Genomic DNA, 23872 nt, shown 5'->3' with positions numbered 1-23872 from the left:
TACGTCCCTGGAGGCGGGACTGCGAAGCCAAATAAATTAGAAAGTCCTGCTGGACCAAACTGGCTAAGTGACGATCAGGATGGACCTGACCATCGAGGCACTAGTGCTTTGTGAATGTGTGCAGTAAAGCCCACGTTCAGAAGGAAGGAGGCACGTGTCCGGCAACTGGTATTTCTGGATAGACTGTGGTATAGGGAGATTGTGCGGAGAGTGCCTGAAATGTGCTGACCCTTTTGGCTGATGTTATGGGCACTAAAAAGGCAATTTTTATTGTCCAGAGTCTAAGAGAACAATTGTGTGGAGTCTTGAATTGTGCACACATGAGAAAGGTGAGGACCAGGTTGAGGTCTCACTGAGGCATGATGAATGACGCAAGGGGAAACATGCTGCAGGCCTCTAAAGAACCTAACCACAAGTGGCTTAAAGAGAGAAGGTATGACCGGCACTGCAAAAGTGCAGAGATGGGAGAGGGATAACCCTTAACTGTGCCAGAGCAGAGCCCTGCTGGGTCAAGGACAATGCAAACAATATAACCTGATATACAGGTGAACAAAGGGGGTAAACATTGTGGGAAGCACACCATGACACAAACTTGTACCAACACCAGGGGTATACCGACTTGCTGGAGGGACTCCTGGATAACATTACAAACTTTGGGAGGAAGGTCGAAAGCTGTGAACTGTCGCCACTCAATCTCCACGCATGAAGATGGAGGGTGCGCAGATTTGGGTGCAGAACCCTCCCCTGTTGCTGCAACAGAAGATCCTCTCAAAGGAGCAGCCTGAATGGAGGACTAGTGGTCATGGTCGGCAGCTTGGGATACCAGACCCTCCATGCCCAATCCAGAGCCACAATGTCTACTTGGCTCCAGTCTATCCTGATACTCTTGAGAACTCTGGGCAGGAGTGGTATTGGTGCACAGGAGTACAGGAGTCTGGAACTCAACTCGAGTTGAAGTGTCATCCAAGCTAGCGTCACCTTGGAAACTCCTGTGTGCAAAACTGCTGATATTGCACGCTCTCGGTGGTGCTGAATGAAGCCTCACCTCACTGCTGAAAGAGATCTTATGCCACCTCTGGATCGAGACACCATTCACGATCCTCAAGTAATGGATGGCTGTGTTTGTCTGCCATGGTGTTTAGAGAACCTGCCAGGTGTTGAACCACCAGGGAAATGCCCTGCTGTTCCAGCCACATCCAGAGACACAGGGCCTCTTGACATAAGGTCCATGACCTCACCTTGCCTTGTTTGTTGTAGTACCACATGGCGGTGAAATTTTACGATAACACCTGAACCAACTTTTACTTGATTTAAGGAATAAAGGATTTCAATGCCAAGCGAATTGATATGGAGAATGGATTCCACTTGAAACCAGAATCCTCTGATCTTCCCCTTTCCGAGAAGGCAATCGCATCCCAGGAGTTGCGCATCTGTCACTACTATGTTGTCTGGTTGGGGAAGGGAGAGGGGTCTGCCACTGATCCAATTGTAGTTCGTTAGCCACCACTGCAGATCTTTTGCAGTTCCCTCCGAGTTCTGGACCATGTTTGAGAGATTCCCCTGATGCTGTGTCCTCTGGGATTTCAGGTCCCACTACAGAGCCTGCATTTGCCAAAGGGCATGAGTAAACAGCAGGATGCCATGATTTACAACAGCCTGAGAGTCAGTCTCACCGAAATCCAGGATAGAGGCCGAATGTCCTGGACTTGCCTCTTGGGAGGATAGGCCCAAAACTGCACTGTGTCCAGAACAGATCATATGAAAGGAAGCGTCTGAGAGGGAGTCAGGTGTGACTTTGTTTGTTTGTGTTTGTTTGTTTATTGTTTTATATAGCGCGAACTTGACCCGTTAGGGTATCAGAGCGCTTTACATGAGATCACATTAGGCAAGGAAACACATTAAGGGTAGAGGACAAGTATGTACAGTTACATTTAAATTGCTCCAGATACGGCCCCAGATTTCCTGATGAGGTAGCTTGGTATTCCGAAGGGAGTCACTAGCCAGTAGTAAGTCAAAGTCTATGTGTTTGTAGGAGGTAGCATTTAGGGGAGGAATTTACCCATAAGGAGGGTTTTGGCCTCCTTTTTGAAACATGCCAAAGAGGGGATTCTTCTGATGGCAGGCAGGAGAGAGTTCCATATTCTTGGGGCGGATCCAGAAAAAGCCCAGTTAAAAGTTATTTTTTTTCCGGAACCGAGCAGGTTGGAGTAAGAGGTCTCTGGCGGACCGGGAGTTTCTGATTCCACCAGATATCACCAGTTTCTGTGCGAGATAAGCCGGGGACTTTGAGTATAAGGACTTGTGTGTAATGCAGGCCAGTTTGAGTTGTATTCTGGACTCAAGGGGAAGCCAGTTCAATGCTTTCAGGTGTGGGGTTATATGGTCAAATATTTTTGAGCTTGTAAGAAGTCTAGCGGCAGAATTGAGGCAGTCTCTCAGAGGTGCCAGGGAGATCTTGGGTAAACCAGAGAGAGTGGAGCATCCATATTCCAGTCTAGAGATTACCAGTGCTTGGACTGCACTTTTTAGGACGGTAGTGTCAAGGAAGGGTTTCAATTTCCAGAGGTAGCTTAAGTGGAATCTGGCTGATTTGGCCATCAGGTTGATGTGATCCCGCATGTTCAACTTGCAGTCAAGGGTTATTCCCAGAGATTTTGCTGAGTCCACGATGGTCGGTGGGCAATCTAGGGCTGTGATAGACTTGATCCAAAGCTGCATCTCGGGATTGGTTTTTGGAGGGGAAATTAAGAGAAATTCTGTTTTCTTGGTGTTGAGCTTGAGTTGACTGGAGGTGAGCCAGTGGACGGTTGATTTCAGGGCCTCATTCAGGGAGAGAATATCCTTGAGAGAGGAGGCTTTGATGTAGAGTTGGGTGTCATCAGCATTCATATGGTAGGAGATATTTGCTTAGCGTAATACTTCGGCAAGTGGTTGATAGTGAATCCCAGTGAGTGCAGGAGGGTCGCCGTAGTTTGGAGGTGGGAGACTACTGCCTGGGGCGAGCCCACCTTCAACAGCCAATTGTCGAGGTAGGGAAAGACTGGAACCTCGAACATCCGCTGATGAGCTGCAACCACCGCCATCACTTTTGCGAACACCCGAGGGGCAATGCTAAGGCCAAAAGGGAGCACGGAAAACTGAATGTGCTCTTGGCGCACCGTGAACTGCAGGTAACATCTGTTAATATGCAGAACAAGGATGTGTTAATATGCGTCCAGGAACTCCAATGCTACCATACAGTCTCCCAGGTCGAGGTCAGACAGAATGTGGGCAAGCGTGAGCATCTTGAACGTCTCCTTTGCACGAAAAGGTTGAGAAGGCAAGATCTATGATAGGACAAAGTCCTCTGTCCTTATTTGGCAGCATAAAGTATCGGGAATAACAACCAGAACGTACTTCTGATGCAGGCATCCTCTCTTTGGCTTTCTTGGCCAAGAGAGGCTGCACCTCTTGATGGAGACCATTGGGAGCACTTGCATAACCTAGTCCCATATCGTGTGGGTATAACAGCCCAGTAGGCACCCAGTGGTCACAGACCGCAGTGTTAGGCTGGCGAAAGAGAACATTCTCTTGCCAACGTTATCCCGCCTCTTGGATTCCCTATCCAGTGGAGTGGTCATGGAGGCTTGGACCATCACACTGGCCTCTGCCAGTTTCTCTTACCCGTTGTCCTGTTGCTGATCCTCTTCTGGGAATTGGTAACCATAGACCCCTCCCATTCATCTCCCTCTACAGGCCTATCAAACAAATAAGGCTCTGGCTCTGCTGTGGACCCAGTTGGTGTCGGAAGACCCCCCTCCGGCTATGTCTCAGGAACGACAATGGAGTCGGAGCAGGAGTGTCAGGACTGGAGTGGACGCTGAGGAAGGACTTTTCTCACCGGCGGCCCCTCTCCAGATCCAGCAAGGGATCCGTGGGGCCCGACACAAGCTGAGTGGGAACCCGCTGGCATGGATCCAGTAGGGGCCCTTCTGACGCTCATGGGGCCCAAAGGTGCCCCAGAGGGTCCGCGACACCCAAATGTGAGACGTTTGGACTCAAAAAACTCCTTTATCTGGGATGGGGTTGCTCCCGCTTTGGTAATGTCGGGGAAGCGCAGGGCAGACCAGGGTTCAGGTTCTGCCCGCTCATATGGCCTGGAGTGCCGATGCCCCTGCGTCTCTCTTGGAAGTCTTTGCCAGACGTGGCGAAGCCGACCAGCCCTTCGACTTTTTGTGCTTGTGGGACTTCCCCGATGACCCTGGAGTGCAGCGATGACAACCGCCGAGAATGGCTCCACGAACAGGACCTCAAGTGCTTTGCAGAGTCTACTGACATCGGAGAGCAAGGAGCCCAGCGCCTTGGGATGCATGGTGGAGCAGTCCTTGCGGGTCTTAAAGTCATGGTTCTGCTCCACACACCACAACCACACAAAGTGGGGGTCTGTCACCGACATTTGTTTATGACAGGCCCCCATGGTTTGAAACAAGATGGCTTCTTGAGAGACATAACCACACACAAGGAGAACATTTTCAAAAAGTTCGGCAAAACATCGAAAAAGGCCAGTCAAAATGTGACTGAGGGGTAGTTCAGACCGGATCAATGCTATCTGGTGCGGAAAGGAAAGAACTGACATTAGCACACTAGAGTGCGCCTTTATAGGTACTACTCACGTCACTTCAGGCATGGGTTTGAACGCTAATGCCAAGCCAAATGACACCACCTACCCACGCGCAGCGGTACTGCTCCAAAATCTTCCTAATCCAGTCTGATGCCGGTATATTATAAGGTAAGGAATCTGTGGCTAGAAGTTGCTAGTAATAAGCCATCAACAATACATCCATCACAACTCTCAGTTTTGGGTTCTGTAGGGAGATTGGTCTGCCGCACGTCCAGTTGCATTCAAACTGTTTAGCGGATGCTCCTCCTCTAAGTCGGAGGAGCGCGTCTCCTTCCCCTCCCTCCCCCCCAAGCATCTGTAAAAATGTTAAAATAAAAGGATAAAAAACAGGTTTTGTATAATTGTATTTCTCTCTCCCAGGCAAGTCTTGGGGGCGGGGCCATCACGGAGGGGGAGTGTTGTGCACTGTTGTCAGTGTGCATGTGAGTTTGGCCGGCTGTCTCAGGATGGCCGAACTGACATGCAAACTGAAGCGGGCTCCAACCCGAGCAACCTTTCCCAGTTGGAGACAGCAGGCACTAGATCCCAGTCTCTCTGGGAGAGCTAATCGAGGGCGCTTAAGCCAATCTTGTTGCTGCTCTCATGTGACGCTGCTCTCAAGCAGCATAAGGATTTTCCGCAGGGGATTCTGGGAGTCTGTGCTGGTGAGGACCAGAAGAGCAGCATGCAAGTTATTTTTTTATTTGTTTTTTGTTGTCGTGTGTCTCCCCCACCCCATCCCGCCACCCAGCCCTGCTACTACTGCAGGCCTTTCTCAGTCTCCTTTGACAACAGGATGGACTCTAAGGTGAGCCCACTGAGAATTCAGATCCCACTACAGGGCCTGCACATGCCACCTGGTGTGGTCTTAAACAGGATGCAGGAGACCAAGAGGCCCAGAAACCTCGGAGCCACTCTCACTAAGACCCAGGTCAAGGTTCGAAACATCAAGGTCATAGCCTGATCGTATTGGACTCGCTGAAGTAGAGGAAATGCTTGGAAGAGCACCATATCCAGGGTGGCTCCGATGAAGGGGAGCCATTGTGAAAAGGTCACGTGTGACTTCGGCACGTTGATAGAAAACTTAGATGATGTCAAAAGGTCGGCTGTTGTCTGGAGGTGGCTTACAACTGCTTGAAGCAAGCCTGCCCTTAGGAGCTAGTCACTGAGGTATGGGAAGACGGATACTCACAACCTCCACAGATGAGCTGCAGTCATTTTATTTTATTTTTTTAAACTTTATTCATAGCTGTTTTGTTATCAGATAAAACAGTACATCAAATATTTCCAATGCTACAGCCGGGTTTTGTATTTTCACCCCAACACAAACCTCCATATCGTATAACAGTGATATTCATATAGTGCCACACAATGTTTCATAAACTTTTGTCTCATTGTGTCACAATATTCACTTCACGAGGTAATGTGATATTATCAATCAAACAACCCCCCGCCCACCCACCTCCCCCCACCCTCTCCCGTACTGAAACTGGTTGTCTCCTGGCCATCCATTAGTGGCAATCGTCTAAGAGGAAAATCGAAAATGGGTCCCTTCCTGGTAAGCATAGGTGCTAATATGTACCAGCTCGTGGGATGGAATGACATGTGGTGATAGTTAGCGTGAATGAATGTGAGTGGGGCCAGGGCATACTGTTGTGTGACATACGGGGTGGGAGTGCTCTTATCTAATCCTCCTGTCCGTTGTCCCCTGTTTGTGTTCGGTCTTCCCCCTCCATTGCAATGAGCATAGCCTCCCATTCCAGGGATATAGGGAACTTCCTAAGGCCTCTTGTTTCTTCTCTCCGAAGTATCGTCCCCTCCGCTCGACCCCACTTAAGCACTTCTGAATGCCAGAGGTGTGTCTCAGGCGGTCTACGTGATTTCCACCTCATAGTTATTCTAATTGCTAGTAGCAGAGCCACATCTAGTAATTTCAGTTGGGCCTTCTGCGCAACCCCAGGAGGCAGTACTGTGCCTCCTCTGGCACCGGGATGGTCGTGACTGTTTTGAGCGTTCGGCACACCTCCATCCAGTATCCTCGGAGTCGCGGGCAAGACCATATCATGTGAATGAGCCTGGCCTCATGAGCTGCAGTCATCACCTTCATGAACACTGAGGTGCACTGGTAAGGCCAAAGGGGAGCACAAAGAACAGAAAGTGCTCTTGTTCCTCGCACTGCAGGTAGCAATGGGAATGTAGAATTAGGTGCCCTACAGTCCAACGTCACCGTACAGTCTCCTGGATCTAGGACAGAGGGAACTTTGGCCACCATGAGCATTCTGAACTTGTCCTTCCAGAGGAAGAAGTTCAGAGGGTGAAGATTTACAAAGGCCCGAACACTTCCATCCTTTTTCATCATTCCCTTTGCTGAAAGAGCCTGAACTGCTTGATGGAGTATGAAAAAGTGGTCCCCAGAAGGTGTTGTGGTGTTACAGGCATATCCATTGAGTGGTACAGGAAACATGTGGAGCAGCCCTGTTGCACGATCTGGTGTGCCCATTGCCCCTCCCTGGAGGTGAAAGGGGATGTAAGCTCCAACCAATTGATTGTGTGCCGCCAAAGGCAAATTAACATGGTTTTAAAGCGGCTGCAGAGAGTGGAGGGGCAGCTGGTGTATGTGTAGCAAATTGCCCTTTGGGGACTGGATGTTGTCGGTCTGTTCCCCCAGCTTCTTCCTGAAAGGACTGAGATGATATGTTGCTGTGGAGGTAGGTATTGGTGTTGCCTCTGTTGGTATCCCTTGCCACAGCCTTGCAAGGGGCAAAATTGCTGGGATAGCAGCAGAGCAGGCTTAATGAATGAATAAAATGCTACTTCTAAACCACTAACAGCTGCTACCAAGAAAGGGAAACATAGTTTACAAAGCATGCGATGCATCGCATGCCATTACTACGCAAGTCGTTACAACAACGCGTTGTTACATCGCATGGCATTACAACGCAAGTCGTTACAACAACTTGCTGTAGGGGTATAGTAATGGGGGGAATAGTAAATTATACTATTCCAAACTCCAGCACCCCCCTACACTAAGTCGTTGTAATGGCATGCAGTGTAACAACGCGTCGTTGTATCGACTTGCATTTTAATGGCATGCAATGTAACAACGCGTCATTGTAACGACTTGGGTTTTAATGGCATGTGTAGAAAACGCATGCATTGTAATGAGTGCTAGTCACCAAGCATTCCACTGCTGCCAGCAGGCAAAACCTTGCCTGAGACTAAACATCCTTAAAAAAAAAATGGTTTTCAGATCTTTTTTGAACTGAACTTCTAAACCGGTGTCCCTTAACTCTTTAGGCAGACCATTCGACAGCCTCGTTGCCAGAAGGCAAAACGAATTACCACCTCTACTGGCCTGCCACACTCTGGTAATGGAGAGAAGCTAATATCTCTACAGTCAATACATTTGCTCTGGTGGTAATCAACATAACCTAAAAAATAACTCCTTTGTTCACCAGTAACCAATGAAGCTTCCTTAGTCTGGGCCCTATACACTGTATTCTTGGGCAATTTAAAGTTATGCGAGCTGACAGGTTATGCATCAGCTGTAGTTTCTTTAGAAACCTTGAGGGGATCCACAAGTAAAAAGAGTTGGAATAATCCAACCAGGAGATCACCAGTGTTTGAACGATAGGCTTCCTTTTGTAAGCAGGTAAGAATTTTAAAGTATTTTGTAAAGATTTGAGTACCCCCAAAACAAGTTGCAGTAATCTTCCGGATTTGTGGTTTCACGGGAAGATTCTTATTAAATTTTACCAGAAGGTTTCTCACCACTGCAGTAGGAGTAGGGGGATCTCTGAGGTCTTTTGGTCATAGCCTCAGGAGATAAAAAAAGAGGGGTGTCTAAATACTAGAATTTCCAGTTTATTGGAGTTCAACTTAAGATAGCTCTGTTGCATCCAACTAGTTACATTGGTAAGGAAACCCTGGAAACATTCCACCATTGGGTCATTCACCTGCTAGAAGGAGAGCAAAAGTTCTGTGTCATTGGCGTACTAATCATATTAAAACCTCAAGGTTCTACCACCTTGGCCAAAGGTGCTATGTAGAACTTAAACAGAGTGGGGCTAAAGGCTGAGCCATGAGGCACACCTTAAAACCTGGGGGGGAGGGAGGCGGAAGGACCGCCTGAGCTCTATCTGATAAAAAGGATTTTAGTCATAGGTTGGCTATACTCTTCACCACGACTGCCTCCAGACGTTCAAACAGGACAAGACATAGTGTCAAAAGCAGCTGACAGATCCTAAAGGTTGATGACTGCCTTATTGCCTCTATCTAAGCTACATTTTATGAACTTGGAGACATCGAAGGACTAGGCCTAGGGAGCAAGCAGTGGCCTAGCTCTCTTTAACCCTTTCTAAGGCTGGGTCAGAATTCGCTCCAAACAGCCAAGAGCAGTCGATGGGCATGCCCATCAAGGATTGCTGGACGTCTGAAGAAAAGGCAATGGAGTGAATCCAGTTGTAGCGATGACGCACCACACTGGTGATCAAATAAGAGTACTTTGGTGTGTCATGAAATATGTTGCCTTTGTCATATTGGTCATGGTCATCATTATAGTAGGGGGTGCTAGAGATCGCGGGTCACCCGACCAATAATTTCACCACTTCCGGCTTCGGGCCCATATATTTCAAATCACCAGATACATTGATCGGATGACGTCACAATCTACTACCAATAATTGTGGGATTCCTTTCGATTATTTCTAGTGTACCCGACTTACCATCCACTGTTACGGGTACCTATGACCACAATGGATCAGGGAGCTAGCTGTAAAAGGAAAGGCAGCAAATAATATACACTTCAATAAATGACTTTACTTTCATAAAATGACCACAGACAACTAGAAGTTTTATAAAGTTTATATAAAGTTCAAATCAGTGTGAAAATCCAACTTACATTGAGCAGAAAGTCAGTAAGCAAAATAACAAAACATTTTGGATTCAAGAGAAATGCGACTGGGAACCTGCTAAGCTAGTAAACTAATCATACAAGAGTGGACATGGGTGATGAAGAATTAACTAGGGCAAGTATCATTTATACTATGGAATGGAAAATTTTAGAAAACTAAACAGTTCGATTAACGTGAAAAATAGGACACGCTATAACTTCAGAAAAATCTCTTCATTCAGTTTAGTGAGAAAATTTATAGAACCCATCAAACCAGTTATAAACTGTAAACAAGAAAATTATTTGTAAAAGGAAGGGTAACATAGGAACACGCTATGAAAATAAATGCATACGTTTCATGAGATGCAATGAGTTGCGGAAAAGCATGGAAAAACTTATCATATGCAAAGATATGTCTTTATTAAAGCAAAGACAGAAAAATAGAAAGGTGCAGTTTCAAGAGATTTAGAGCAATATTTACCTAGACTGGTGTGAAAAACCAAACCCTGGCCACGGGTCAGTTAAGGACAGGAAACCCTCAAGGAAGGATACTCCTCAATGGACAGCAGGTGCAGAATGGACACCCAGGACAGGACAGGAAACCCTCAGATTAGGATCAGGACAGGACCACCAGGATACGACCAGCACCCGCAGTTTGGAAGCAACGCCTGCGCTCCACCCTCTCTGCAGCTATCAGTCAAGACCCCGATTAGGTCAGCGAACTCCCAGCAAAGTGCTCCGCCAGCACTTTTAAGGTTTAGTAAAACCTTAGTCTATGGTCAATTTCGGACAGAGAGCTCCGCAGCACCTCTGTATCAAGTCACCTATTGAGTGCGTTGGGTCAGTGACAGGTCAGCTATTCAGACAAGTCGGACAATTTCCCTAGGTGAACCCAGGGTAGATATACTGTTTTGGGACAGGGTACCACCCCCCAAATGTTGCAAAGTGTCAGAATCCCCAATTTCGATTGGTCCTAAGGTAGGATTTGGTTAACACACCAATCAGAACAGACTATTACAAGCCCTACTTAGCATCCTAGGGTGCCGCCTAGCAAGATTGGGGTTCCCACGAGAAGTTGCAGAGAATACAATGGAAAGAATACAATTTGATACAAATAGAATACAATCATGAGGCCTTGGCTGGGAGAAGGTGCACGTTCCCATGCTGGCTCTGGCATCAACCTTCTTTGGCTTGGTTTCAATGTCACCGCACCACGGCTGATTCTGCGCAGAAATACCCTCCAAGATGGACTCCCCAGCCCCGTTACCCCTCAGTGTCGAGGATACATGAAAAGTAAGCGAAAACAAATTAATACATAGAAATAAATGAATGTATTACATGTTATAAGTTGGTACTTTAGTTTCATCATTATAAAAATATACTATGCATTAGTGAATAAGTGCAACGAATAACATCACAGGAGCAGCAGCACAAAGCTTCAGCACGTTATTGCTATTACGCATGCGCACCTTTTCCCTCTCGAATTCTGACTGCGTCATGTCAGCTGACTATGCCTCACGCATGCGCAGAAACGAAAAGCCAAGCAGCGGCCATTTTAGGGACGAGGATTAATCGTATTAGTAGAACACATAGGCAAGCTTCGCTACCTTTCACGCAGCTCCAAAATAAAGATATTAATAATAACGTACGTTTATTATGAGGTTATGGCAAAATCGAGGTTCATGAATCGAGCAAGTCGCGATGCGAAATCTTGCTCTATCAATCCCCTCTTTGATGATATTTACTATCATCACACATAAATGGAACCAGATGCCAACTTTCTTTCATACTTTGTACAACTCTATCTCTTCCAACATGCGATTCAGTTTTTCCTCCTCATTTTTGGTAGGGTGAGAATTTTTCACCCTTTTGTAAATCTGATTATTCATTTCCTCCAATTCAAGCTCATCCGCATTCCGTTTCACTCCTCTTGCATTCACCTGATACTTCTTAGTATGCCTTCGGCATTTGCAACAGACGAATATGAAAAATAGGATACGACCTATAATTCCAATTGGCATCATTACTTTGAACAATAAGCTTCTACCTAAGTTAGCAAACCAGTGACCTACATTTGAGAGACCATCAACTAGTCTCTTCCAAGCACTGTCAACCTCGAGTGGTTTGAGTTCCTTTTCCAAATTAGTAATGTTTTTCACATATCTTTTGAGCTGCACGCTTTTGTCCGGAATGTAAGTGCAACAATGTTGCGCCTTCAACACCCGGCAGACTCCGCCCTCTTTTGCTAATAAGGTGTCAAGAGCAAGTCTGTCCTGCAAAACCATTGATCTGATCGCAACCATTTCGGTATTGACCAGCAGAAATCCATGAGCTGTGTCAGTAGACAGCACATCCACTAATGTGGACAATTTGCAAATTCTGTGAGTGTTCAGAACCACTCCCACTCCAGGTATCAGTGCACTAAAAATACTACCCATTATTTCACCTACGCTTTCTCTTTTACTACGCACTAAGCCATTAGTGTTTTCATTGCTTCCAGCAATTTCATTCACATGGTATATTTTCGGGAAGACAATCCCAAAGTAGCAGCTTCCATACTGGTGATCCGGCAATTTGAAATAAGCTTTGTCTCCACATATATAATAAATTCCAGGAAATACAGGCTCTGACCCATTTTTGAAACCCCAACCTCCAATTACCTTGTAATTGTGCTCACATTGACTGGAACCAATGAAAATGTTATTATAATAATCAGTCTTCTCGCGGTGAAGACAGAGTTTCCCTTTCTTTTCGAAATCCAGCAACAGAGCAGGTCCCGCCCCACCAGTTGAGGTGCTTTCCATGTTCTCAGCCCATTTAGGCGTTTTCTGCCCTTTGTCATTTGCCTTTCTTTGGAAACTCTCCCTTCTCCTCTCTGCCATGTTTAAAAATATTTTTTCTTGTTCATGCAATGAACAGGTCAGGTTGTCTCTATGTGCTTCAGCTATGTCTATATTGCCTATAGTGAGAAAGTAGTCTCCCATATAGCGTATTACGTCACTTTTGGTATGTACAGGATTCAGATTTCCACGAATGGGAAGTTCAGAAAAGATCACGTCATTGTTAGAGTAATAGTACTGTAACGGTCCTCTTTTGTAAAATAAGCTTGCTAAAATACTACAGAAAACTCCTTATGTCAGAGGCAAGTGATGGTATGTCACGCCTTCAGCTACAGAAGTAGGTAGCTTCATGCAGACATAGCAATCCTCTATCTCCATAGTCTCTACATAGTGTACTAACAAGTTTGCGAAAACATTTAAGTGTATCTGATTCCTAATTCCGTGGTAATGTAGTCCTTCCTCATCTGATGCATCTAAGTCTCGTTTTGTTTGTCTGAGTGCTTTCTCACGTCTTTCTACACTTCGTGTTGTCAGTTCTTCAGTGTCAGCAATCTGTGTAGGGGAAATATTAGTATTTTTACTAACCATAAAGGGAATGAAAACTGTTAGTCCTATCCAAACTAATATAACTAAAACTATACTACATATACATACTTTGCAGCATGTTTTGCAACAACTACAACTAGGTCTTCCATTCGTTCTTGACTCAGACATTTTGGCTCAGAAGAAGTTTCTCAACCCCTCTTTGTAAGTTTACACAGATAGCTTACTCTGTGCAACCTCAGGTGAGCTTGTCTTCCTCTTCTTCAGAGTACTCAGCAACCTGTTCTCCATCACTTTCGTCAGTGATATCAAGTTCCTCAAAATTTTCCAAGATTAAGTAGGTCCACTCCGGATCCTGATATTTTTCGTTTTGTCTTTTTATTCGCTCACTTCTTCTCTTGGAGCTATCTTCAGGTATTTCTGCAATTCGGGGACTTCTTCTTATATCTCCAAGTTTCTCTTGGACTGTTTTTATTCTTAATTTCAGTCTCTTAACATACCTTGGCTCTATGTGCTTCTTTTTCTTTAGTCTTTTTGCTGGCACTGTGATCTGGCTTTCTTCTAACGTCCTTTTATTTTCACTTGTTTGTGGCACTTCAATTTCTGTTTCTTCCCTTCCTGTCTGACTAGTCCCAGGTCTTGTATCTATTTCTTCTGCCTGGTTACTAAGCTGGCCTGGTTCAGGTGAATTTTTGTTTTTGCTTTTGAATGTCTCTATTTCTTTGTCCTGAACACGTTCTTCTAATTCTAACTGATCCTGTTCAAGCACTTCGATCCCTTGATTTTCTTCTGCTCGAACTATTACACTTTTTCTAGTCTGTCCCTTTTCTATTTCAGGAGTTAGTGGAGGTGTGTCAATCACCTGATCTGTCCCTGTATGACCTTCTTCTTCGTCCTCAGACTTGATGTGAATCTCAATGATCTGAGGGTCTTCGCCTGTGCCTTGCTCGACCTCACTATTCCACTCTCTGTCTTCTCTTATTCGCTCTCTTGTTCTGAGTGAATCTCCAGAGAGATCGACTATGGGTATCCAATCCTCTGGCCAGATTCCCGGCAGCTCGTCATCAGCTACTTCTGGACCAGCCTCCGTTGGATGTTCAGCAGTACTGGTGCTTGGCCGCACGTCATCAGCTACCTCCGGGCCAACGTCTGTGGGACCCTCAGCTGGGCTGGTGCTCGGTCGTCTGTCGTCAGCTACTTCAGGACCAACATCTGCAGACCCCTCAGCTGGACGACCTTCTGCTCCAGGCTCCTCGTCGGGTATCACCTTCTGGGTATGGCTGGCATGGATCCACTTGGGAACGCCGGCGCACTTCACAGCGGTCGTCGTTACCAGGATTACTTGCCGCTTTTTTCCCCACCTTGGTGCAAGGCAACTTGAACGAGTGTGCTTCTTTATTTTAACCCAGTCACCAGGAACCAATTTGTGAACTGGTGTTGTCGGGTTGGCGACGGCGTCTGCCCCAATCTGGCGAGAGATAGAACGCACTTGGTCACCCAGTTGCTTGCAGTATTCAAGTACCAAATCATCAGAAATGCTTAACAGTTTGTATCCTGGTACCCATGCTTGTCTCATCACTCTTCCCATCAAGATCTCATGGGGGCTCAGGCCTGTTCTCCGATCTGGAATGCTTCTGAGTCCCATCAGAACAAGAGGCAAGGCATTTATCCAGTTCAAGCCAGTAGAATCACATATTTTTGCCAATCTATTCTTTATGGTGCCATTTATTTGTTCTACCACTCCAGAAGCCTCTGGATGATATGCAGAGTGCAGCTTTTGTGTGATCCCGAATGCTTGGCAAAGCTGGGCCAAAATTTCATTCTGAAAATGGGTGCCTCTATCTGAGTCAATAAAGACTGGAACCCCGAACCTAGGTATCAACTCTTTTAGTAGGAGCTTGGCTACTGTTATGGCGTCACACTGTGTGGCAGGGTAAGCTTCCACCCACTTTGAAAATAGGCAGATAATGACAAGGACATATCTTTTTCCCTCACATCGTGGCATGGTGATGAAATCAATTTGTATTCTCACAAAGGGACCCCCTGATCTCCCAATTTTCATTAGTTCAACTACGGTTCTTTTGCCAGCGTTGAACTGCTGACATGTCAAGCACCTCAGGCAAAGGGACTCTGCTACTTTCCTGAATTTCTTGTTGTACCAAGTCTGTTGAAATACCAGAATCATGGCATCCCTACCAATGTGTGATCCTTCATGTATCAGTCTGGCCATTGGGGCAAGTAGTTGTCTGGGTAACACAGGCATACCATTCGGGCCCACAATGACACCATCCTCACGTCTTGGTTTACAACCTTCCTCCTTCCACTTCTCTTTTTCCTCCCAGGGCGTCACATGCTGCCATTCTCTCACTTCATCCCATGTAGGCACTTCTTCAAACATCCTAAGTTGGCAGCTGTTTCCAGTCCCACCCCGCTTCGGATTTATTCGCATCTGCTCCATGGCTCATTGTTTTGCCACCCGATCAGCAAAATCGTTTCCCAAAGATACAGGGTCAAGGCCCTTCTTATGAGCAACACATTTGACCACTGCCAATTCCTTTGGAAATTGGATTGCCTCTAAAAGGTCTTGAACCACTTTTCCATTTCGTATGGGGGTACCTGATGAAGTCAGGAATTCTCTTTGTAGCCATAACTGGCCAAAGTCATGCACCACCCCATAACAGTACTGGCTGTCAGTATAAACTGTTATTCTTTTGTCTTTTCCCAATTTGCAAGCTCTAATCAAAGCGATCAATTCAGCTACTTGTGCAGACTTTACTCCAAATAAATAAGCTGCTTCCTCAATTTTGTATAAAGTGACCACAGCATAGGCAGCACTTAGGCCCCCCAGTTCATGCCTCAGGCACGAACCATCCACAAAGCATTCCTCATCATGCACAGGCAAAGGAGTTTCTTTAATGTCTGGGCGAGAATTAGTACTGAACTCTGTCAGATCAATACAGTCATGCTCATCATCTCCCTTACCTTCCATTACCATTGATTCAGGGAGTAGAGTGGCGGGGTTCAAAATATTGCATCTGGTGATGACAATGTTTGCAGCACTCATGAGAATCCTCTCATATTTAGTCAGCCGACTAGGGGTGAGATACTGAGTTTTTGTGCGAGTCAATAGGATCACAACTGCATGTGGAACATACACAGTTACAGGATGTCCCATGATAATGGACTCACTTTGTTCTAAACTGGTGCATGTTGCAGCTACTGCTTTCAGACATCCCGGTAATCCAGCCGCCACTGGATCCAAAGTGGCAGAAAAATATGCCACAGGCCTTCTGGTCGTGCCATGTTCCTGAGTTAGGACTGACAATGCACAATTGTCACGAGTGTCACAGAATAGGCCAAACTCCTTGGAGTAATCAGGCATCCCTAGAGCAGGAGCTGTACACAGACAATTTCGTAATTTTGTGAAAGCTGTCAAGCTCTCGTCATTCCATTCAACTGGGTCTTTCGCTCCTCTCTTTGTCATCTGAATCAAGGGCTTTGCAAGGACTGCGAATCCCACAATCCATTGCCTGCAGTAACCTACAACTCCGAGGAACATTCTGATTTCTTTCTGAGTACGGGGTAACTGCATATTTTGAATTATTCTAACTCTTTCTGAGGTAACTTTTCTTATGCCTTTTTCTATCTGGTGTCCCAGATACTTCACTGATTTCGAACAGAACTGTAATTTCTCAGGGGCCACTTTATGTCCCTTTTCACTCAGGTGATTTAGTAGGGCAATGGTGTCAACCACGCAGTCCCTATGACTTTTGGACGCCACCAATAGGTCGTCAATGTACTGGACAAAAACGGACTTTCCAGGTAAGACTAAAGTTTCAAGACATTTTTTCAAGATCTGATTAAAAATAGAGGGGCTTTCTGTGTACCCCTGGGGGACCCTGTTCCAGACATACACGTTACTGTTGAAAGCAAATGAGAAAAGAAATTTGCTATCTGGATGCAATGGGATCGAAAAGAATGCATGACATAGGTCTATCACAGTGAACCATTCAGCATCCCAGGGGATCTGATACAGAATTACTGCTGGGTTCGGGACAATAGGGCAGCAAGGAACCACTATTTTGTTTACCTTTCTTAGGTCCTGAACTACTCTGTACTTGCCATTAAGCTTTTTGATGCCCATAATGGGTGAGTTGCATGGGCTACTCATTACTTCCTGTATGATGTTTGCTTCTAGCAATTTCTGTATTTCAATGGCAACATCTGCTCTTACTTCTGCACTCATTCTGTAAGGCTTGGTATTGGGGTATACTGCATTTTCTCTCATGGTTATTTGTATGGGGTCTACGTTTTTCATTAATCCTACATCCTTCCCTGTAAAGTCCCACACTTCTGGTTTCACTGTCTGTTGGAGTTCTTCAGGTAAGTCTTGTATAGTCATTCATTTTATTTCTGAGTCAGGCCTAATTAACATTAACTTGTAGATACAGTCTTCGTCTGGGGTTTGAATTTCGACGCCCTTTGGTGTGCAAAAGATGGTACAATTCATTTTGCACAGCAAATCACGTCCCAGTAAGTTTACCGGACTGGTATCACAGACAACAAATCTGTGCATTTGCTTGAAATTTCCAATTGAGATCTCCATGGGCTCGGTAACAGGTGTACTAATCAATTGATTAGATACACCCACTACTTGGATTGCTTCTCCCGAGAGGGGTAGGTTTGGAACGTCCACTGTTCTTACAGTAGAACGGGTAGCACCAGTGTCCAACAGGAAGGTGACATCATTTCCATCAACCTTTCCTTCAATGTATGGTCCCGACTGGTCTACCGGCAAGGAGGCGCCAAGTACGCACTCCTCGTCCTCCCCTCTCAGGCCCCGTCAGTACTGGTCGTCACAGAAGAAAGTGTCGTTCAACAAATACTGCGAAGTTGCTGCATTTCTAATTTCATTCCCTCCCCAGATTTCTACGTCATCACCCTGTGGTGATTTTCCCTTAAAAATAGGTTTTGGCGCTCTGGGCACTTGGATCGTTTTTACCTGCTGCGGGGTCTTTCTTTGTTTTTCATTCTGCGTCTGTGGAATTAAATCAGGTGTTTGGGCATTATCATCTTGTAAATAGGGACACTCGTCTCTCCAGTGTCCAATTTCCCCGCACTGATGGCAAGGAAATTTCTTCTTAGCTTCCTCTCTACTCATTTTCGGTCTAGGTTTTCCTCCACCCCCACCCCCAGTGCTTTGGTTCGGGGTAGTTTTGTTCATGTTGTTTAACTGCTTTTCCTGCTGTTCTGCGAGCTTTACTTGAGCCCACATAACCTTCTCCTTGAGAGCCTTTTTCTTCTCTGCCATCTCGTCCTCACAGTACTTTGCGTACCGTAGGACCTCATCTATTTTTTTTGTATGCCAACAGATTTTATTATCCTTTATCCATTGACAGATTTCAGGCCTTAAACCGTTTACAAACCTGTAAATGAAGTGTGTCATATCCTTCATCTCGATGTTATCTATACCGCTGTATGTTTTGAACACCTGCAACAGCCTTTCATAAAAGGAATGCACTGTCTCGTCTCTTTCTTGCGTGGTTCTATCTATCTTGGTCCAATCAGTTTCCTTTGCTGGCACCTTTTCTTTGAGATATTGAATTACCTGTTCATATTTTCTCATTACTTCCTTCGATGGTTCTCCTGTTTTTTCATCTCTCGCGTATTCCTCACTAGGCCAAGCTATGGCTATTTTACACTCGGTCCATAGATCTACAGGGACCACGATGTCGAAGAACCCATCCAGGTCCTTCCACAGGCATTTTTGCACTTTTACGAATCTTTCTACCTGCCTATACCAATCCACGGGCTTTTCTCGTAATTTCGGAAAATCATTAGTAAAGGATACAATATCCTGTCTGGACCATGGAACATGTACATATTTTCCACCTGGTACTTCACGCATAGGGCATAACTGTTCTGGTTTGTCAGCTTCCTTTAGAACAAATTCGGGAGTTGCCTGCCTAGACCTGGCCTCATCCTTTTTCTTGACCCATCTGGCTTTCCATCTTTCCACATCTCCCCATTTTTGTAATACTGTCAATAGTTCTTTGACCTGTGCTTTCTTCCCTGAAACATTCAAGTTTTCCAAATCCTTGTCTGAGAAATCTGCTCTGTATGGTTTCTGCAGAGGTTTCGATTTTGAAATATCTATTCCCATGCTAGCAGCAGTGTCTGTCAGCTTTTCATGAAGTACTCGGGTATTTCGGGTGAGACTCTTGCAGATAAACAGCATTTCGTCTTCGGAGTAGGTATTTAATCTGTCTAATCCTACGTTTCCTGCCATTAATTCCTCTATTTCTATTCTCAGCTTGTAGAGATCTAAAGGTTTCGTTGGGGACACTTGTTTTTCAAATTCTTGACTCCATCTTTCGATTTTTTCAGGAGTCACCAATGTGACACTCTTAGTACCTGAGGTCGATTCCATTTGAATTTCCCTCGCATTAAAAGGATTATGTCTTTTCTGTATCCTTTTTCCGACATTTCTAACGGGCAGATCTAGTAGCGAGACCTCCGACTCGCACTCACTTGTCTGGTCATCTACAATTAAGGGTTCTGGTCTGGCCGGTGCAATGACAGGAGTAATTACTGGAGTTTTCGGAGTCCCTTGACGGTCCCCGTACAACGGAACCACTGGTCCGATAGTTACTGGGAGCGTTAAGGCCTCAGGACTTGTATTTAGCTGTGACATTTTCTGTATTATCTCAGCTCTCTGCTTTGCTAGCGCTTCTCGCTCTTTCTCTTCTAATAACCTGTCCAAAGATTGGTCATGTAATACCTGTGGGGTTAGAGTTGGAGCATAACTCGGGGCAGTGGGATGGGTTTCACTTGGTCCTTCGCCATAATTAGGTCTTGGGGACAAACTTCCTGTACCTAGGGATCTTGGTTCCTTTTCATATAGAGGCTGTGATAACGGCATTCCTGAACTTAAGGATCTCACCTCGCCTCCGTAGGGAGATCGAGGAAATAAATCCCGCTCACGTGAATATCCTGTCTCCCCACCAGCTGGTCTCTTTGGGTAAATATTTCTGGTTTCTACGGGTCCTAGATTCTCAGTATAAGGAGGAATTGGATAATCCCCTCCTACACTTGCGGACCTGACCTCTTCCCTTTGTAGAGGTCTCCGGGGAATATCCCCTGCACTTGAAGGTCGGTGTCCTTCATTATAAGGAGGCGGACTTCTCATGCATATGTCATCTAATAATTCGTCATCTGATTCTCCGAGGGGCCCCCAGTGTTTGGATTTGTCTGTCCTTTCCCCCCCCCCAGGAGGATCCTCTGCTGGCATCATGGGAAACAGTCCCTCAACAATCATACTCTGCCTCCATTGTTTCATCTTTTGGGCTCGGGCTTCTTGCTTCAGTTTTGGATAACATTTTGTCAATCCTTTATCCAATCGGGGCTTGTCCCTTTCAAAAGCCTCAATCTCCCATTCCTCTAGTGCTTCATACTGCGTTAACCTAGGTCTGGGATGTAAATCATTCATTCGGGTTCTCAAATTAAACAGAATCCTGCTGTTAAATGTTCCGTCTAACGGAAAAGCCAATACTCCGTCATCTTTCGTGTATTCTGCCCAATTTTCCAACCATACACATGTGTTGTACCCTTTATCGAACATCATGAAAGATGCGGGAGTATTTGGTGGTGGAATGACAACACCGTCTCTAGTTTTAATCGGCTTGTCCTTTTTGAAATAATTCTTCACTTTGTTTACAAGGGACAATTTTCTCTTATTTCCGTACATAATGTCGTGCTTTATGCCTTTAAACTGATCTCTCTGAAATCCCAAATCTCTCGGATCGGGTCTAGTATGCGGTCTGTACGAGTGCCACATACGATTCCTACGCTTAACTTTGTTTACAAAATTACTCCCAATCAGAATGCGTCTTGTAATTTCGTGCGACCAATGAGGTGCACGAGTTCAAATATTTTCCGGCCAATGGGTGCGCGGCCCTTTCGTGAGACAGTTCCCACGCTCCGGCGCTCACCTCTCCCTTACAATTCCAGCTCCACTACCAGCCCGCTGCGTCTACCAATCCCAGCGCGGCACGGAGTGACGTCAGAGCGGCTTCGCGACTGACTCCCTCCTTCACAAGGTAACGGAAACTTTCTTACTTTCTAAGGTGCTTAGTGCTTGGTTATTTAACAACGAATACACATTTGCCACTGTGCTCAAGTGTCTAGACAGGAAAGATTTGTTTTACTGCAAGTAAACTACTTCCATTTACTTTTCACTCACTACGAGTAGATCTCTTCTGCCTACCCTTCACACTAGCATTGGAGAACCTGTTACTCCCCTAGACTCATCCACTTTACCGGGATATATCCGAGACTAAGGTTTCCCCAGCGAGCCCCTTTGCTTTCATTCGAGCTCCGATGAACCTGCTACTCTTCCGGTGCGACCCTCACTAGGTTATGCCACAGTAGGAATTTTGCCAAGGAACCTCATCACTAACATTTATTCAATCATACATTCAGAAAACCCTAGTTAGTGCTTCCAGTTCTGCCTAACCTGCACCAACTTTCCTAAAAGCCAGTGACCTCAAACGAATGGATTCTATTCACCACTCGCTATTCAATTCCCCGGGGATTCCAAACAAAACATTTAACAATTACGAGCGAATGGGTTAATACATATATCAATACAATAATAAGAAAAACACTTTAAAACATTTCATAATTTTTCAAAGCAAACATTTCAAGTGATTGATCAGATCTCCTGAAGTGCCTGCTCTTATAGCAGCATCAATACTAGCAGCTTCCGACTTAGCTAGACTAACTAGTCCTACCTAACCTTTAACTATTCCCTAACCATAACTCTGCTACCAGAAAATTACTGCTAGAGATCGCGGGTCACCCGACCAATAATTTCGCCACTTCCGGCTTCGGGCCCATATATTTCAAATCACCAGATACATTGATCGGATGACGTCACAATCTACTACCAATAATTGTGGGATTCCTTTCGATTATTTCTAGTGTACCCGACTTACCATCCACTGTTACGGGTACCTATGACCACAATGGATCAGGGAGCTAGCTGTAAAAGGAAAGGCAGCAAATAATATACACTTCAATAAATGACTTTACTTTCATAAAATGACCACGGACAACTAGAAGTTTTATAAAGTTTATATAAAGTTCAAATCAGTGTGAAAATCCAACTTACATTGAGCAGAAAGTCAGTAAGCAAAATAACAAAACATTTTGGATTCAAGAGAAATGCGACTGGGAACCTGCTAAGCTAGTAAACTAATCATACAAGAGTGGACATGGGTGATGAAGAATTAACTAGGGCAAGTATCATTTATACTATGGAATGGAAAATTTAAGAAAACTAAACAGTTCGATTAACGTGAAAAATAGGACACGCTATAACTTCAGAAAAATCTCTTCATTCAGTTTAGTGAGAAAATTTATAGAACCCATCAAACCAGTTATAAACTGTAAACAAGAAAATTATTTGTAAAAGGAAGGGTAACATAGGAACACGCTATGAAAATAAATGCATACGTTTCATGAGATGCAATGAGTTGCGGAAAAGCATGGAAAAACTTATCATATGCAAAGATATGTCTTTATTAAAGCAAAGACAGAAAAATAGAAAGGTGCAGTTTCAAGAGATTTAGAGCAATATTTACCTAGACTGGTGTGAAAAACCAAACCCTGGCCACGGGTCAGTTAAGGACAGGAAACCCTCAAGGAAGGATACCCCTCAATGGACAGCAGGTGCAGAATGGACACCCAGGACAGGACAGGAAACCCTCAGATTAGGATCAGGACAGGACCACCAGGATACGACCAGCACCCGCAGTTTGGAAGCAACGCCTGCGCTCCACCCTCTCTGCAGCTATCAGTCAAGACCCCGATTGGGTCAGCGAACTCCCAGCAAAGTGCTCCGCCAGCACTTTTAAGGTTTAGTAAAACCTTAGTCTATGGTCAATTTCGGACAGAGAGCTCCGCAGCACCTCTGTATCAAGTCACCTATTGAGTGCGTTGGGTCAGTGACAGGTCAGCTATTCAAACAAGTCGGACAATTTCCCTAGGTGAACCCAGGGTAGATATACTGTTTTGGGACAGGGTACCACCCCCCAAATGTTGCAAAGTGTCAGAATCCCCAATTTCGATTGGTCCTAAGGTAGGATTTGGTTAACACACCAATCAGAACGGGAAACAACCTTTACAAGTCTGGGCCAGTCTGGGCCAGGGGCCATACCTCTTACCACCCAGGCAATCCAGACCCTGGCCTACAGCTCGGCTGCCCTCCATGATTTGAGACCTACGGTACATGATTGTCGAAGGTATGCTCCTGACACCACACCCCTCCCTGTCAATTGTCTAAAATGCACTGCACCCCTCCCCACAAGGCACAGAAAACTCTCACGCCACGAATACCGTATGCTTCTCTTAAATTGCCGATCCCTCCCCAAACACAGGCTGGAAATATCCCTTTTACTAGAAGAACGTAAACCAGACGCACTGTTTCTTACGGAAACATGGTTAACGGCTGATTCTGACCCCGATGTGGTTGCCGCCCTTCCTACCGGCTACCAAATCACTCGTCAAGATCGCCCAGATGGCAGAGGGGGAGGACTTGCAATTATAGTAAAAGATCAATATCGTTGCCGGCCCATAATGGAAAACATTCCAGACTGTGAAAACTTAGCTTTCGCGCTGGAGTTTTCCCCCAATCACTGTCTCTCGGGCACCTTGATATACCGCCCACCTGGCCCTCCAAAACTCTTTCACAGCAGTCTCCCAGCAACGATAGCACCTCGTATCTGCACTGCTGCTAATTTCGTCGTGATAGGCGACCTGAATCTACACTTTGACTCTCCAGCAGATGTAACGGCCACTACCTTAACTGACGACCTGGCCGCACTACAACTCAGTCAACGAGTGAATACTCCCACCCACACAAAGGGACACCTGTTGGACCCTGTGTTCAGCAATTGCG

This window comes from Lissotriton helveticus, chromosome 3_2, assembly GCF_964261635.1.
Source record: "Lissotriton helveticus chromosome 3_2, aLisHel1.1, whole genome shotgun sequence".
NCBI classification, from domain to species: Eukaryota; Metazoa; Chordata; class Amphibia; order Caudata; family Salamandridae; genus Lissotriton; species Lissotriton helveticus.
This window is presented reverse-complemented; position numbering follows the sequence as displayed.